Below are 12,841 nucleotides of genomic sequence, written 5' to 3'. Positions count from 1 at the left end.
AATGAGAAATTCTAATGCTTCATAGGAAACAGATTCAAAAGGGACCACAGTTGTTAAATTTATGTGCTTATTTGCCTGGGGCATGGAGTACCCAGATATTTGTGTATTCTAGGGTATTTATATGGTGACTTTAAAGCAGAGAGTCACATTCAAGCATGTAGACTGACAATATGGACTCCCTGCTGTTGGAGTGGACCCTACCTGGTTGGGTAAAGAACTTAAAACCATTATTCTCCCCTGAGGAAGAGAATTCCTACTGGCCATATGTCCTCTCTTTGGGCTTGAGCTGGCCAGCTGGCCCTATTTGCTGATTTTTTTTTACTAGAACTGCACAGGTCCCTGTGGGCTTCAGCTCACCAGCTTGTGTAAGGGGTAACCCAGGTCCTCAATGAGTGCTCTCTCTCTGCACACAACCATGGTTCTGCTGTTTCTGCTTCTCTGGAGAGTGATGAGTAGTTCAGGAAGCAACTAGAGAGGATGGTGAGTTCCAATGTGGGCTCAGAATGCTGCAGAGACAGGAACGTGTTCATAGTGAATATCCATCAACTTCTCATTGGTTGTTGGGAATTAAAGTTGAGTGGATGTTTCCTCTGATGTGGTTTCCCTTTAGTATTGACCTTTTCTGTGAATATTCTGACCCACCTGTATGCCAGACCTGCATGGACTGGAGGCAGATGCTAGAGATGGATGTCACAGAACAGTGTCCTGAGTGCTTGGCTGCCCTTGATAATGTCATCCTCTGATGAAGCTGACATGTCCCATTTGATTCTGGTAATGCTAGTCTGCAGAGGAAACAGAGTCAAGCCCTGATCTCCTTTGTGATGTTTTTCTCAAGATCAAGAACAAATGTATTCGCCAGGAGATGGTGGCACACACCTTTAGTCCTAGTACTTGGGAGGCAGAGGCAGGCAGATCTCTGGGAGTTCAAGACCAGCTTGATCTACAAGAGCTAGTTTCAGGACAGCCTCCAAAGCCACAGAGAAACCCTGTCTCGAAAAAAAAAACCAAAAAAAAAAAAATAAAAAAACCCCAAAGCAAAACAAATGTATTATCACCGTAGGCAAATTGGTGTAATGAGGAGACAAAAACTGATATCTTAAGCTCTCAATACAGGTCCCTTTTGTCCTATTTGTTCTGTGTGATTGCTTCAAAATTTGGCCTTATGACAAAGCAGTCATCAGAATGTTCCTCCTTGAGTAAAATGAGGCTCATTCATTCCAGAGAAACCTTGGTTGTCCACCAGCCAGTGGCATGCACATCTCCTGAGAACTCACAAATGCCAAACTCTTGCTCATCCCAGACCTACTGAATCAGAATCCATGTTAGAAGATTTTCCAATGAGTCATCATATTTCATGTTCAGCTTTGGGAAGCTCTGTTTTAAAATATGAATGTTCTGTATTTTCATCAGCAGGAGTCTCTGAATAAGATTATTTTTAATAGTTTAAATTCTTAAAAGTTAACTGGTTCCATCTTTTCATTTCATTTTATGGAGGAATAAAAGTAGAGTTCAAAGAGATTCATTGTCGGAGTGCTAGACTTAGATATATGGCTCATAACTGCAACTGAGATTGTTTCCGTTGGAATGGGGTATCTTCATCTTCTTAGTGTTAATTCTGGTAACGTCTTCATAGATTTTACAGTTGGCAGGAGGCTAGCACTCAATACCTTCATTTTGGAGATGAGAAAAATGGGGTTCAGGGATGTAAAGATACTTATCTGAGGCAAGAGTGTTTGTAGTTGGACAGAGAAAACAAGATTAGGCTACATAAGAGACAATCTCCACACTGGAGTGGCTCTATACAAAGAGCTGCTCTGTTCATATCCTACCTTCTTATTGGTTGGCATGGGCTATCACTGTGGTGTTTCATGGTAGGATTTGTGCTGATGGGATGGGTGCTAGGTGGAGCATTGCCAGTAGTAGTGTCAGAGGGACCATGTCAAACACATGCTGGCTTTTAGAATTGCATGTGAGTGATGGAGGCCACTGTTCTCATGTCATTGGCTACAACAACTCATATGACTGTGGCTGAGAACACTGTAGTGTCCTTGTGAATATTTAACAAAGAATTTATTTATAGTCTTTACTGATTTCTTAGTGTAAATATATTTCTTTATGAGTAGAGGCGGTATAGCTCGGTAATAGAGCCCTTGCCTAGTGAGTATAAAGCCCTTGCTTCCAAGCTCGTAACTACTTATACATATATAGGCATATGAAAGCATGCACTTGCAAGCGCGTGCACATGTGTGTGTGTGTGTGTGTGCGCGCGCGCGCGTGCGCGCGCACACACACACACACACACACACACGCACACACCAATATTTCTTTCATGGTTGATATCAAGCTAGGAACATATTGTCATTCAAAGTGTTGGTTCAGAGATTATGCACACTCTGCTCTTTATGGGTGACACTACCTGCTTAGAAGCAACTCCCTAGCACCATTCAATCCTCAAATAGGAATGAAATTGACAAAGAGCAATATCATCTGCCAACAGAGGATGATTAGATATGACTATAGCAGGATGTTTGGTAATGAACACAAATATCAAATCTAATATGCCAATTAATCAGAGAAGGCAGTAATCCATGGAAAGATTGAGAGAAGATGGAAGACCAAACACTTTTTACAACAAATTTCAAATGTTTTTGCCAATTATACATTCACACAGTTACTTATTATTTCTTCTGTAGACAATGCTTGAAACGGAAAGCTTTTCTACCCTCTGTGTATGGTCATATTCTGGATAATGACTCCTTGGGCAATGCCATTGTCTTAGTTTTACTTTTAGTTGCTGTTATGAAATGCACCAACAAAAGCAATTTAAGGAAGAAAAGGTTTATTTGGCTACAGTTCTGGGTTAGAGTCCATCCTTTCATGTGGTGATATATTATTTATGATTTATTAAAGCTGGATTCAGAAAATAAAGTCAGCCACAAGCTTTAGAAGCCAGGCTGTGGTGGTGGTACATACATACCTTTAATCCCATCACTTGGGAGGTAGAGTTAGACAGATCTGTTAGTTCAAGACCACGTGGAGCTACACGAAATATATCCAGTCCTGAAAAGAAACAGCTAATGCAAAGATGATATCAGCACTTGGGATCACACACCTCTAATTCCAGCACTCATGAGCAGTATTTAATACAGGAACAGGGTTTTAGAGCTGGCATTCATTCTCTAGCCACATTGAGGATAGGAAGGCATTGAAGTCTCAGGATTCTCCAGCCACACTGAGGAGAGCATAACAGTCTGGGAATGCAGTCTGAGGAGCCAGTATTACCTTTCAGTAGAGGTGAGAGTGGCCAGCTGCTTTGCTTTTCTTGTCTTTAGCTTGAAGCTTGAACCCCAATATCAGTCATTGTATCTTTTATTTTTCATGCTACAATTTCAGAGAAGTAAGGGTGGCAGAACTTGAAGTACCTAATCACATTATATCTGTGGTTGAGAGCAGAGAGCAATGGATTCATGCATGAATGCCAGTGCTCATCTTGATTTATCCACTCTTATACAGTTTAGGATTTCCTGAGTAGGGAATGGAGCCACTCACATTGGGTGGGTCTTTCCACTTCAACCAAACTAACCAAGAATCCCACATAGACATATCCACAGGCCAACCTAATCTGGACTATCCCTTTGTCTTAGTTAGGGTGTCTCTTGCTGTAAAGAGACACCATGAGCACGGCAACTCTTATATATAGGAAAAACATTTACTTGAGGTGGCAGCTCACAGTTTCAGAGGTTTAGTTCATTGTCACCATGGCTGGGAGCATGGTAGCATGCAGGCAGACATGGTGCTGGAGAAGTTAAGGGTCTTACATCTTATCTCACAGGCAACTGGTCTGGGACACTGGTTGTGGCTTGAGCATATATGAGACCTCAAAGTCCACCTCCATAGTGACACACTTCCTTCCACTAGGCCATACACATTCCAGGAAAGCCATATCTCCTAATAGTGCCACTTCCTTTGGGGATCATTTTCTTTCAAATCACCACACCTTCATTAAGACTCCCTTTTCAGGTATATTAAATGATGTCACACTGACAATTCCAAGCCATCACAGGCATATATAAAAATGATGCCTGCAGAAAATTCAAGAGGAACTGGAAAATTCCTGCCACTTAGACATGTCATAGTTCTAATTCATAGCATATCACTCATGTTTCTGAAGACACTAGTATAAGCAAACCCACTGCACTGACAGTTGCATGAGAGTACAGGGCATGCTTTTACAAATGGCTGTTAATGGTTTACGTATTTACTATGCTTTTCAACTGTTAGAATGCATTCTTTCGATTTATAAGAAAGTTAAAGGTAAAAGGGTACACTGTGTTATGCCTGCAGCAAGCAGCCTCATCCAACTGTGTTTATGGTCTTTCCCATGCATCATTTTCTCTTGAACTAAATCTAATCTCATGCTTTTTTATTGTGGATTGAGAAGAAATAGACTATGCTCTGTGTGTGTGTGTGTGTGTGTGTGTGTGTGTGTGTGTGTGTGTAAATGTGTGTGCATGTATGTAACCCTATAGTTAAGGTTTGTGATGTTTACACCATGTGTTTCCCAACAGATGACTCTGCTTAGATGATGCAGCACTGTACTTGAGATGGGGTTGAACCTGAATGGTCTCTATGACCGTTACATCTTTTATTTCACTAGATTATTTGTATTTTATGCAAAATCAGTCATAGCTCCCGGGACATCTGATGGTTTGTTTCATTTTGTCTTTTCATATAGGTGACTAGTCAGATATTAGCTGTCTGGATGAAGGGGATGCTAAAGAACAGAAAAGGTACCTTAACTTTACTAACTCAACAGCTTGTAGATTTAGTGAATTACTTCAGTTATATCCAATGGATTTTGAATAACAAGTCCAAATAAATACACAATCAGAAAATTCTAGGTAGTTTACGTATAAATATTCAATCAAGAAACCACCATCCTCAAGGTAAGGTGCCTTTAAAGTGGTTATTTAAATAAACAGAACATTATATAATTATATTTATAGCCTTCATTCAGTGATTCAGAGACTCTTTTCATTCTGAAACAGTTTCATGTAGCCCAAGCTGGCCTTGACCTAACTCCATAGCCAAGGATTACCTTGAATGCCTGATCCTTTCTCCTTCACCTCTCAAGTGCTTTGAGTACAAAAGTTTATCACGACACCCAGCTTTTGAATTGATTTTAAAAGAAACCTGAGGTTTAGAAAATTGGGTAAAGTGCCTAAGATATAGGCTAATAAATTTCTTTATTTTTTTCCTCACTTAGTTGGTTTAATGGGGGTAGATCTGAAATAATTCATTCATTTTGTGTCATGTTAAAAATCCGAGAAAATGCTCATAGCTGTTCTCTTCTTTAGAGTCCTCTTCACAGGGCAATGCTGAGGTGATTTCTGTGATTGGCCTCCTTCATTCCTTCATTGTTTCAGATCTTGCTCCAGCTTTATCTTGTCTTGCTTTTAGCATTTCTGACTTCATGTCTTTCCTTGATTTTGCAGAGGTTTCTTCACTCCTGGAGCCACCTTGGTCTGAGCAATTCTACCTCCTTTTTTTTTTTTTAAACTTGTGAGAACTGCAGAAAGACACAAATGGCAACCCCTAAGAGTTCTCCATTATTAGAGAGAATTATGTCCATTGTAGCAGTTTCTTTGCCATTTCCTTCACATTCTGAGAAATGAAATTGTCAGTAAGGAAATTAAATTCAGGCAGCTATCTGATGACATGAGTAGCAGATGGAAATTTCCAGTATTTCTGAGCAGGTAAACCCTTTCCTTGATTCCTTGCCTGTAAGGCCAATTTAATGATCAGTGTCACAATCACATTAGCCAATTTCCTTAGCATGCTCCCTTACAGCACCCCTTTATTCGATCTGTTGTGTGTACATTATATACACATGTGCATGCCTTTTTATGCATGTATCCATGTTACGGCCACCTAGGTTTCTCTAGTCTCCTTAAATCATGCATTTTTCTGAAGTTTAGAGTGATGCCCACCATAGTTTCCTTAGGATGACTTACCTATTGTTCTTGGAGTAATTAATAACTAATGCCTCCTTTCCTTTTCAAAATGTGCTAGTTGGGACCTCATCTATGACCTCTTTCCCACATTCTATGCTTTTTTTCTCTTCAGTAACATATTCAAGTAGAGGGCTTTGTGTATGTGAAGTGCCTACCACTGAACTATACCCCTGATTCCTCATGCTCTCGTGTCTCAAAGTCTAAATCGCTAAGTGTTCACAATAAAGATAAGAGCATCTGTGTTTTATGGTTCTCTAATTTCCTTCCAGCTCTTGGGGATTTTCCATTCATATGCTCCCAGCCATAGAAGTTCCCGTATTCTGGATGATGCCTTCTGCTTGGATGTGTCCTTTACTTTTGTGGGTGCTTTGACTCAGTGGTTCCAATGTTCAGGCTTTGTGATGGTTTCATGAAGGATGGATAGCCGTGGTTGATCCTTAAGCAGGTTCTTTTCCCATTGTCTGTGGACATTGGGTTTCACTTTCCATGAAGGTAAAGTGTCTTAGAATAGCTTCTCCTTCTCTTCTTTCACACTCATCCATATCAGCAGGATCTTTGATGTCCTAAATTATCAGTTTCTTTCTTCTGCCCTGGAGTGCTCTGCTGTGTGGAGCAACGGGGATCATCCCTGCTTTTCACCTACTTTTTTAAGCCTAAGGCCAGCTTGGCCAGTTGGGGACTTAGTGCAATACCCGAAGGACATGGATACTGCCCTGTCTGCTTCTCAGAATAGAAGGCTTGTGAGTGTCAGGTCCTTTCTCCCCTAACAGCTGCTGAAGGAAGCTCCTGTTTGACCCATTGTTACTTAGCACAGAACAACAGCAAAATGCCCAGTTGTCTTTGCTGTCATCCAAAATTATAGCCTACAGCCACAACAGATATGAACTAGGATGCAAGTCTGCCCCGAATGGACACACTTTGTTCCATTTAAAGTGAATCTGAACAAGTTGTTGATTCTCCAGTCCTTGTGCCAAGATCACGACCTCAGGACTGAGTTCTAGGTTTATTTTCTCACTCTGTGATCTTATTTCTCAATCTAAGAGTTCCTGTTTATAAAGTGAAGATAACAATTCTTACCTTATGGCATTTGAGGGACAGGTAATCGAGGTTATGTAGAGCTTTGTGCCTGACGCTTCTTAGTATTCTTAGTAAGTAGATGTTAGTCTATGGCAGCAACAGCGGCTATTACTAGCTTTAGTGTCAGAAATAGAGTGTGCTACCAATTCATCAGGCTCTGTCTTGGGAAGGCCACAACTGCTAACACAATGACACTGACTCCAGAGCCAAACAGTGAATTCTGAGGACAATTCTGTTCTCTTCTCCTGGGTGACTCTTGGCACAGAGTGCCAGCCAGCAAACCAGGCAGGAGAGCATTCGGTGGAATAAAAATGAGTCTGTATGCAGCAGTAACTGGAGTGGCTTTGCCGAGCACACCCTTTCATCCAACAGGGTGTGTGTGCACTAGCTTTCTTCTTGAGGAGGGAAAAGGATGCAAGTAAATCTTACAACCTACCCAATAGCTGCCCCTGGGGAGGTCCTGTTACACCTCAGAATATGAATGCCAAGTGAACCTGGGCTGCTCCTCCTCAGTTATATTTTCCCTGGCGACTAGAAGAAAGCAGCCCCTCCCCCACCCCGTCCCCTGCCGCAAGTTGTTGGTATCTCTCTTCTCTAGACTCCTGGCTCTGAGATTTTCTGACCATCTTGAGTAGTTTTTCAGAAGTGATCACAGCCAGCACCCATCACCCATCACCCATCACCCATCACCCATCACCCATCACCAGCAGAACCAACACTTATTGGAAGCATCCCTGATGACATCTTTCATTTGATGCATGATTTAGAGGATCCACACTTTCTCTGACGTCCTTGTGATGTATGCATGTGGTTTTGTATTGGTGCCATGCTGTTTCTTTTTAGAGCCAACTTTGTATTTAACTTTACATTGTCAGAACGCCTGATTATTTTTGAGTCCCATCTTTAGGTAGTGCCATATGAGTAAACTGAGTCTCATCACCATCAAATGACTCTCTAGCATTTTACAGTGACTCAGGGGGTAAGACAGGAATAGAAGCCACAACTCTAGTCTCCTAAATTGTTTTTCTGACCACTAGACCGCACTTCCTCTCCAGACTATGAGACACTGGAAAATGAGAGTCAGGTTGAGAGTAAATATGGAGGTGAATCCACAGAAACACAATTTTCCTTGTTCTTCAATCATGTCATTTAGCAAAGGAAAACAGCAAAACACCCCAGTGCCTTTACTGTCATCCAAAATTATATCCTTAACCCACCATGGCTGTAGAATAGGAAATGAGTATGCTCCACACTGACATACTTTTTCCATTTAAAATAAATTAGAAAAAGTAGTTGATTTCCCAGTACTAATGTCTTTATAAAATTTCCCCTACATAGAAGGAGAGTTTAAATTTTGAGTTTTCTCTGCAACCCATAGCTTATAAATAAAACAAGTTCATCAGTCTTCTTGTTTTCTACAGAATAAAAGTCTAACAATTTTACATTGTTTTAGGAAAAATAGTTGGTAGTTGATGGTGACTACAAAGAGAGCAAAATGTGGCAAAAACAAACAAACAAACCAAAAAACCAGCAAGTGACATACGAAGGTGAAAGCAAGAGCAAAACTGCAGACTTAGGTTTGAGTTTCAACTTCATCCCTAACTTGCTTCTTTTATGTAAATAATTATTCTTTCATTTAGTTATTTTGTATGTGTATGGGGGGTGGGCAAAGTGTATGCACACCATAGCTTATGTGCAGCCTATATGATCAGTTTTCTCCTTCTATAATGTATGTCCCAGGAATTGACCAGGTCCTTGGACTTGGTGGCAAGTGCCTTTACCTGTTGAGCCATCTTACTGGTCCCCTGATTTTCAATCTTCAGTTTATAATAGAGTGTTCATGAGGGGTCATAGGAATTGCCTGCCTGTCTGCAAGTAACCTTGGTGTGGAGACAGACTGGATAAAATTCGTGTAAGAAGAGCTGTGAACTGGAAGATGAGATATGGGAAGTGTCTGCACCATGCCAAGGTTGCCTGGGCAAGCCAGTCTCCTTCGTATTTAATCTCCAGAAATAGAGCTCTCAAGGGCTGTTTGCCATGCGTGGATAGAGCTTAAAACAAAATGCCTAAAAAGGCTCCCTTTGAAATCACTCTTGGCCATGGGGACAGAAAACAAGATATTTCCTTTTGGCACAGCACTCCTCCTCCCCCACCCCACCCTTTCCAAAGAGGTATCTGAACTGCTCTCGGGAAATCCGAGGATGGACACGAAAAGATTTTTCCACTTGGAGAAAGAGACATGCAATTTGCTGAAGCAGAATCCTCCCTGAGAGAGAATGCAAAGAGCCCTCTCTCCCGTGGTTCCCAGGCAGGTCTACAAGCATTTCAGATAAAGCCCAGACAATGTGGCAATCACCAGGAATCCTGGAATGGTCCTTGCAGGGGGAAAAAAAGAAAGCCTTGCATCTGGGTTTCCATCTGTGGGTGGACTGGGGGACTATTGTTACCGGAAAGTAAAGAAAAGGCAGGAACTCTTTCTAAATTGGGCAGAGAGAAATTTAGCACAGTTACTGTTGAGTTGCGGTCCTTTAATGACAGGTGATTTTTCTTAATGGAGAAAACAACCTACTATAAAACTTCTCAGACTGTCACTAATCTCCCCTGGCGTCAGTTTCACATATTGCAGCAATTCATGGTGCTCTGTGTTTGCCATAGAGAAGCGATTCCTTTTGTTGACTGTGTGACCCCCTTATTTTAATCTCAAAAGTCAATGAATGGTTCAAGCTATCATCTTGTGGCAATGTATACAGTAGGACGTCCCCCATTAATCTTGCTTGTACAAATAAAGCCTGATGAGTGTCAGAGAACCGAGCTTGCTACTAGCTAACCATAGAGGTCTGGAGGTCTGTGCAGACAGACAGGAAGTGAGGTACCAGGGCAAAAACAGAATTAAGCAGGGAGAAACAGGAAATCACTCTCTTGTCTGCTGAGATGCTAAAGAGGTAAAGTGTGCTGTGGCTTGCTTCTTCTCTCTGATTTCTCAGCATTTCCCTCTATGTCTGACTCCTGGTTTTTATTATCTAGACCGATTAAGAACTCCATGTACATCTTCTTTCTAAAATAAAGCAAGTAGCCTAGAGTCCCTTTCTTTAGGAGTGATGAATGGTCTGATGCAGAGTACTGTCTTGCCCTGTGCCAGAAGTGGAATAGTGGGTGACCTTTAGAAAATAATACCTTAGTGCCTGCCAGCCCTCATGCACATTTCTTTTATTGTGGAATGTATGTGCAAAGTGTTGTGGGTGGGTTGTAATAAATTAGCACCATCTAGTGGAAATGGGCAAAGCTGCTTGTCACCACCCTACTGCTGTAGGACACTCTACATATGGCCTAAGCCCTTCTCCACGTAGTCTTATTTACAGTTTTCCATTTAAAGTTGTCACCACATTCTGCTCTGAAAAGTTAAAGGCTATCCAGAGTAAAAAGATGGAGGGATGTGTGACCAACTGTGATGACAATAATCAAGATAATTGTACCAGCAAGTGTTGGTGTGTCTGCACACTGACGCGTTGTGTAGAATTCGGTTCATAGTCATGGTATTTCATCATCTCAGAACTCTGGAAGGGAGAAACTGCTGTTTTGTTGGGAAGGAAACTTAGGGACTGAGAGTGTATGTAAATTGTCTGGATCACCCTTTTGCTACTAGGAAGACACTAGCCTTCTTTGTGTCCCTCACCATGAATGTGCGGGCCTTTGCTGGTTAATATTGTGAGGACCTGATGGAGTTACTGCTGATTGAGTGGGTCCCAGAGAAAGGGAAGACATGATAGACATTGATGGATAGAGGTCAAATGGACCCTTGGTTCAAGTCATAGCCCAGTCAGTTTTCTGTTTTTTTGTCTTTGGGAAAAATCACAGTATCTTCTGAGAACCTCAGTTTATTCTGCAAAATGGAGACAGGGATTATCTTCCTCCTGGAGGAGGAGCTGGGAGTAATGGGTAGAAATGTGTGTGCAGGGAGCTGGCTCATAGTGGCCATAGGTAAGATTTTTTTAGTTCCTTGAAAATGATTTTGAATTTTTAGCAAGTAGAGAGGTGTCCCTTATGGGAATTAGACAGATAGGTTCTTAAGCTCTGAACTCATAGCCTTTTATCCATCTGGAGTCCTCCTTATGTGTGGAATGTGCCCATCCCTAATCCTATCTCCGATCCTACCTTTATGCTCATAGCAGGACAATATCTGGCAGGTGCAGAAGTTGGTTTTGGCCCCACCAGTTCATTAGTCTGCTCTTGTCCACTTTTGTCTCCACGATGAAGGTAAAGATAGGAAGATGTGAAAAGGAAGGTCTTGCCACACACAGGGTCCTTATTTGGTGCTTCCAGGTAGGTACAAGGGGCTTTTATGGGATGGGAGAGAGAGAGGATAAGGAGACACTGGCTGGAAGGCACAGGTCTTTATTATCTAGGATGCTGTCACTTTTCTTTTTCTCTCACCAAACACAACAGAGTCCATAGACTTCCTGCAGCTAATTAACCAAGGGCTATGGACAGAGGGTGTCAGATATGGCTTCTGAGAATCTAAAGGAAGTCTTAGCCTTAACATCACCATTTGGGTGGACGCATTAGAACCTCGACTGAGCGGGAGGGAGATGAAGGAGATAAAGGAGAGAGAAATCTGCTAAGGACACTGTCTGCGAAGAGCTGTCTTATCACAAAATGGCATATTACCATCTGACTGTCTAGAATTAACTATGTATTTCTGTCCTTTTTTTTTTTTTTTTAAGGAGGCTTTAGTTTTACTTATCTGTGCTTGTGTGAGTAAGTGCAAGGACATGCTCTGTAAAGACCAGGATACTTGTTAGAGCTCTTGGAGCTGAGTTACAGGCAGTTGTGAGCCGCCTGATGTGGGTTCTGGGAACTGACTCTGGTCCTCTGCAAGAGCAACAAGCACTCTTAACCACTGAACCATATCTCCAGCCCCATCTGTGTATTTCTTGGTAAATATTTGGTGCCATAAACAAACAAAGCAAGCTGATAAACCAACACATTTGCACAAGAGCAGCCTCATATCCGTATGGCCAGAGAATGTGCTTTATGGAGAACAGAGACAGCTTTACTCAGATCCTTCTGAGTAAATGTTTAGTAGACAGTATAGCATAGGCATATACTCAGAAAGATTGAAAAAATATATAGCAAGCAACAGGATATTTTTTTAATATAGTGCACTAGATAATTGAAGTGCAACCTGACAGTCCTGATGTCCATTTTGATATTATGTATTTTCTTTTGCAGAGTTATACTGTACTACAGATAATGAAAGCATCATCCTAAAATGGAATGTCAGAAGTAAATGATACCTACTGAATTGGCATCAAAATCGGCCCTTGCAAATAGAGCTTGATTCTTTCCTGCAACTATGATTCATTTTGAGCTAATGTTTCAGCTTCTCCATCCTTAAAAGACTAATATGCTTTGTCTTTAATTAAAGTCTCAATTATTTTTTAAAGCTCCAGGGAAGTTGGGTCCAATGGAAAAATGAAATAATTGAGGATGGGACTTAGCCTGTGCTGGGAATTTTATAGGCAGTTCATAAGGGCTTTTATTTTCCCCCTAAGTGATATGCAAAATGTATTTTAAGTTGAACAACCCAGGCTGGAAAGGCACACAATACCTTTCCCCAAATCAGTGATCACAAAGAGACACACCCGTTGGAATCCAATGCTCCCATTTAAAGTCTGCCCAATCATCATAGCCCATGCCTGTTTTGGCTTTGGCAGAAGGTTGATAACAAGCATCTGCAAGGACCTTGTTTA

General features: G+C 41.4%; 1 long non-coding RNA gene across 1 annotated transcript in view; it reads left to right on the top strand.

The window, feature by feature from the left end:
* The window catches only part of LOC118238401, an 87,413-nt gene extending 74,878 nt beyond the window's left edge, over positions 1–12,535 (top strand). Inside the window, exon 3 of the long non-coding RNA XR_004768583.1 lies at positions 12,321–12,535. This is a non-coding gene — a long non-coding RNA (uncharacterized LOC118238401). The remainder of the gene's footprint in view (positions 1–12,320) is intronic.
* The last annotated feature ends 306 nt before the right edge of the window (positions 12,536–12,841 follow it).

This window comes from Cricetulus griseus, chromosome 2 (genome assembly GCF_003668045.3).
Source record: "Cricetulus griseus strain 17A/GY chromosome 2, alternate assembly CriGri-PICRH-1.0, whole genome shotgun sequence".
Lineage (NCBI taxonomy): Eukaryota > Metazoa > Chordata > Mammalia > Rodentia > Cricetidae > Cricetulus > Cricetulus griseus.
This window is presented reverse-complemented; position numbering and strand designations above follow the sequence as displayed.